The sequence below is a fragment of the Cryptotermes secundus genome, unplaced genomic scaffold (assembly GCF_002891405.2).
Source record: "Cryptotermes secundus unplaced genomic scaffold, Csec_1.0 scaffold135, whole genome shotgun sequence".
Taxonomy (NCBI): domain Eukaryota; kingdom Metazoa; phylum Arthropoda; class Insecta; order Blattodea; family Kalotermitidae; genus Cryptotermes; species Cryptotermes secundus.
In genome coordinates, this window is record NW_019730104.1 from 291,165 (window position 1) to 297,164 (window position 6,000).

The 6,000-nt window shown below is 40.9% G+C and overlaps 1 protein-coding gene across 1 annotated transcript in view; it reads left to right on the forward strand.

Annotated features, from left to right (window-relative positions):
• The window catches only part of LOC111866025 (allatostatin-A receptor), a 421,775-nt gene that overhangs the window by 231,720 nt on the left and 184,055 nt on the right, over positions 1-6,000 (forward strand). The window lies entirely within an intron of this gene.

The window sequence follows — 6,000 nt, forward strand, 5'->3', positions numbered from 1 at the left end:
CGCCTCCGTCTTCAGGGTCGAAGAGTAATCCATGTTAAGGAACTAGCTCTGCTTGCTACTTCCTTCGTTCTGATTTGCTTGCATGGCTTATACTTTTACCCTGAAGATTGAGGCGATATGTTGCCCTGAAACGTCGGTTGACTTTCAGTGTACTCCGAATAAACAAACCCCGTGGCCTATAGTCCGCAAGCCAACTATATCGACCGAGCGAACGCCGCTTGTCAGCGAAGTTAGTGCCAACTTTAGCAGACAGAGGGTGTCGCGTGGTTAGTGCAACGAATCCCCACGGCCGTTAATCTCGGTTTTCTAGACCGGAACTTTCAGTGTACCACACTGCATTATTTCTCAGAAGACAACATTCCTTATTGCAACACTATGAGAACCTCAAATTCAACATCTGACATAAAGTTTATTGAAAATCCTCAAGCAGTTCTCAAGTTGAAACATGTAGACACGATTTCCCATGTATGCGTTCACATTAATCCAAGTCGTGCAAAAATTATGACAAGTGTACAGTGAGGTAAGGAAAAAGTCCTTGTGCTTAACTAATTAAGCACTACGCCATGAAAGCGTATGAGGGAGTAGATGTATAGATCCACATTTTCTTGAACTCGGCACTAATTGAAAGTGAGCGGTAGATCTTCACGCCCGGCAGCTTTACCCCCCGAGGAAAGAGTCCTCAATACTCATTCCACAGGAGGCTGGGTGGGCCCCAGAAGCGATTTGGACGACGTGGACGAAAGAATTTCTTGACCTTACTGGGACTCGAACTCCGACCCCCCTCCCCCTCCGTCGACAAGCCCGTACGCAGTCTCTATACCGACTACGCTATCCCGGTTCAGTTCATAAGTTATTAATAAAAAACCTGGCCTGTACGCTTGTTGGTCTGGTTGATACTAATAAGAAGAATTTTAGATAGAGGTTTTTACGATGTTCACTAGGAACCAGTATAGCTCAGTCGGTATAGCGACTGGCTACGGATTGGACGACTAAGGGATCGGAGTTCGAGTCCCGGTAGGGTCTTGAATTTTTTCTTCTCCACGTGGTCCAGATCGGCTCTGGGGTCCAACCAACCTCCTATCCACTGGGTAACGGGGGGCTCTTTCTCCGAGAGTAAAGCGGCCGGGGCGTGAAGCTGATCATTCACCTCCAGCTAGTGCCGAGGTCAAGAAAATGTGGATCTATACATCCACTCCCCCATACGCTCTCATGACGTAGTGCTTAATTAGTTGAGCACAGAGACAACTTTACCTCTTTTTTCTTTTACGATGTTCACTACTAAAACGGCTATTTTCTGGGAGGTGATACCATGCAATATGGTGGATTGTTACAAAGTTTTAGGAGGTACGTGCTGCCTCCATGCTTAAAGCAGAAAGCCGTTAAACATCGACCAGACTACACAAAGTGACTTACTCTCCTACCTTAAAGTTGGAGGCAGAACAATCATCCTAAACGCTTCGTACCATCTACCAGACTACACCACGTCATATATGAGAATATATTAATATTAATCGCAAGGAAGTTTCCACGGGATGTATGAATACAGGCGGGGTCAAATCATCTGTATCGTAAATCAATCATCCCCGCAGCGTAAGGAAGAAGTACGCGCGCAGGCGATAACGGCTAATCAGCTATGTATTAAAACAAAGTGTAACATTTTTAAAGGGAAGTAACAGACATAAGTAAATGCTGATAACATTTCCTAAATATCCTGACATGTAGGCCCGTTACTGGGAAACAAATCAATAAACACATTCCAGCGATAACGAATACGGAAACAACAATCGGATAATTATGCAAGGCGCTGTGATTACAACAACAGAGGAAGAGATATTTTCTATGTGGTTCGCATATATTCACTCCTGGACAACGGATGTGTTTTCTATGTAACCGCCTCGAGACTATAGTCCAGTCATAGATCAAAAGTCATTCGTAAAATGAGAATGGAGCGAGTCCTCGGCAGTCAAGGGAGAAGGGTTCGGCTGAAGACTGTACAAGGAGATGTTAATAAATCCAATCCAAAACCTGTTATTATTAGTCATGGAGTCATAAATTCGTGACAGTATATATTGTCAGTATTGGTTTTGAGCGTTTTAAGCAAAGGGAACCATAAATCTGAAACAACCGGTCGGGAGAGAAATGATTGCTGCATTGCCTCCGACTACAACACACAACAAACTGACGCTTTGCTGAGTTGGAAAGGACAGCGCGATAGTATACAGTGCAATCGTTTGGAACGGCGCAGTTTTATTTCTTTCATCACGGCCGGAATGTGGCGGCATATGGCATTGCCAACGTTATTGAAGCTCAGCTGTCACTATCAAACTTGCCCACGGCTCCACAGTATCAAAGCGGTCATCCACTCTGAAGTTAATAACAAAACACTCGGAAAATGCTTTCAGGACCTTCGCGCAGTCACACTTTTTTTTTTTCAGAGGTTCCGTTTATCCGCACAATAGAAATAAGACCCGTACTGCATAGCAATGACTATCAGGAAATTTGATGATCTGTCTACTAATGCTACACAATAATGTTATTAATGGGTCTGTCTTCTGAGGAGAATATCTGGAGCTACAGGAGACAATACGACGGGACGATGGAGAAAATGGCATAATGAGGAGTTTCATATCTGACAGTTTTCAAATATACAGAGTCACTACAAATAATTCATTCAATTTTAAACATTATATTGGTCGGCCCGTGCTTTTTCGTTTACACAGACAACCAGTATCCTTAAACTGCCGATACCACCGCACAATGCTCTGTTTACATGGTGGTTCTTTTCTGTGCTCTGCTCTGAATGCACGCTGCACTGCAATAACAGAGGACATCTCGCATATTCCAACACAGAGACTCTTTCCCAGCTTCGTCGCCATTTTGTGAGGCACTGCACTCATGCTGCCAACTGGTGTATCACGGTGCAAACTTGGAGAGTTTGCGATTCTTTCAGTTATCAATCGTATTTGTATGTGTATTATTTTGGAAAATATAGTGTTTTAAAATGGAATGAATTATTTGTAGTCATCCTGTATATTGAGGCCGCGTCATAGCTCAAGCGGTTAGTCGCTGGCTTCCCACCGCGGCGGCCCTGGTTCGATCCCGGATCTGGTCAAGTGGGATTTGTGGTGGACAAATTGGCCCTGAGGCAGGTTTTCTCCGAGTACTTCGGTTTCACCTGCCAATCTTCATTCCACCAATTGCTCCACAATCACCCTCACTTATCATCTGGGGCTGGTACAATAGGCCAGAAGTGGCCGCAGTACAAGGGACTTAGTCCCACCCCACTAGCAATGAAGAAATCCTGTATATTACTGTGGTAATTGTGAGCAGGTTTATTTAAAGATTTTGACAGGAACTGTGGTTGCATAGCGTCGAGCAGTAGAGCAGGAAGGTAACAGTGACTCGGAAAGTATAGAACACAGAGGTTATGATCTAATTTGAGATTCTATCCATGTACTTACTTGGAGGCGCTGGGGAAACCCACGAAGACTCTTGTTCAGTATAGCAGGTCTTGGGACCATGATGTAACACGAGAACATGATCGGAGAGGATATCTGGCACCCATGCTAGAAGAGAAAATTCATAAAATATAAGTCGAAACGTCTGAGGGGAGGAGATCGTTTGGAAAACTTTGGAGTATAGAATATTTATTTTACCAAATTTCGTCTGCAGAATAATGCTTTTTTACAGTTTATATACTTTTTAATTTTCATATATACTGAGATGCAGTACTGTAAGGACGTAACTACTAAGAAAGTGTAGATATAACGATGTATAAGTGGCCATGCTTATATACTAGAACTGAGACAATAAAAAGCGTGATTTCAGTTACCCTAAGAATCATTTGGAAATAAAGGACTCTGTTGATTATTATTATAGGCATTTTTGTTTCACTTTGTTACATGTTAAATCTTGTGTTTAAAATGAATTCAGCTTCCTATATTCATAAAAAAAAATTCAGTTTTTAAAGAAAGTTTGCTATCGCATTCTGCCTTAAGCTATAAAGAATTTAGGGTTCAGTTGCTGGAATGGAAGAAATAAAACGTATACATTTTATTGGCACATAAGATCTAAGGCCTGTGAAGATGGTATATCAAAGCAGTTATTGAATCTTTGGACATTATCCATCGCCCTGTTTTCTTGGTTGAAAAAGTTTCGGAGACTGAGCTGTCTCCGTCGTCAGGCACAATTGAGTAGGCTTTTGCCTGACGACGGAGACAGGGTTGAATACGCTTCAGTAGTTTGGAATTCCATTACGTCAACTGATGCAAACAAACAAGAACGCGTTCAACAGAAAGTTACGGCTCTCTGTTTAAAACTTTTTTTTTCCTCAAGTAGATTACTGTTATGATTTTGCTTTAGAACAATTGAAATTGCACACCTTGCAAAATAGGAGATATCACCTTGATTCGCTCTTCCTTATTGAAGTTTATCGTGGTTCTATACTTTGCCCTTCTGCTTTGAAAATTGTTGGCCTTCGGGTCCCTGTTCGATATATCCGAGACTTTCCTATGTTCAATGTCTGTTCTGTTAGTAAAAATTGTCCCTCTGCTAGACGCGCTTCTGCTACTAATGTTGTCTGTACGGACGCTGACGTCTTTGGACCAAAAACTCTGTTCATGAAACATATCTTATACTGAATTAATTAAACTATTATTATTATTATTATTAATTTCGTTATTAATATTATTATTGATATTATTATTATTATTTGTTTGTTTGTTCACTTGTCTGCATTACTGATTTATGTTAATGAAATTATTATTGTTGTTTGTTTGTTTACTTGTCTGCATTATTGTGTTTTCTTCCAGTACTAGCCTGTAATTTGTCTTTGACTTTATGTTGTGTGTGTCCATAATGTAATTACTTGTATCTACACTGTGCTGTGTCTGTAATTGGCCTTGCGGCTGTAGACTAGGCACATAAATATTAAAGAATTTAATTGAAAGAATTGAACTGAATTGAATTGAATTGAATTATTACTGTATGCTGCTCTATTTGAAACTCGAATTGCTCTTCGCTGTCACATTGTGGCTTTGTCTGTGTGCGTTTGTTTCTCTATCTTTATTCATGCTCACTTTGTATGCTCACTTTGTAATTAATGTAGACTATCATATTTTGTATTTTTTTTAATTATTTTTCTGTATTTCTCTCTATTCGTGCTAACTTTGTAATTGGCCTCCGTGCTGTTAAGTTTGCACGTAAATAAACACGAACTGAATTGAATTATTATTGTTGTTATTATTATTACCTTTGTAATTGACCTCTGTGCTGTTAAGTTTTCATGTAAATAAACACGAATTGAATTGAATTATTATTTCTAAATATTAATACTTTAAATTTCTCAATTCTTAACAGAAACTTAGATTTGTATTAATGAAATTATTATTATTATTATTATTATTATTACTTTGTTTGTTTGTTAGTTTACTTCTCCGCATTAATGTGTTATTTTCTCTGGTGCTTACTTTAATTAGTCTTTGACTTTACGTTGTGTTTATCCATAATATTGTCGCGTATTGGGCGTCAAACGCGACAAATAACTTCACGCCGTATTTGGTATAGCGATTTTTATTTCACGTTCGCACTTACAATCACACAGTTGACAGTTTTACAATTACTGCTATCTGCAGTATCACAAATACTACACTCCAAATGCCACAATACAACTGGTTGCTGGCTAACTCGGAACTAACTCGGAGGTAGCTCGAGGACTAACTGACCGACTGACTCTGAATAGCCTTCGCTGCTCCTTATGTAGCCTTGATCAGACAACTGTCGTCTGGTGCCGTGTTGCTAGCCACGCTGTCCGGAGTTGTTGACTGCTGCCTAGCAACCGCGATATCCCTCGGTGACGTCACCGCTGATGATTCGCTTTGCATAGCTTCAAGGTCGCGGGGACTCGGCTAACGTCGACTCCGCTCGGCTCACTTCGGCTCCGCTCGTGACGTCACCGCGCGTTGCGCGTTGCATAGCTACCAGGATGCGGGGGGATTACTC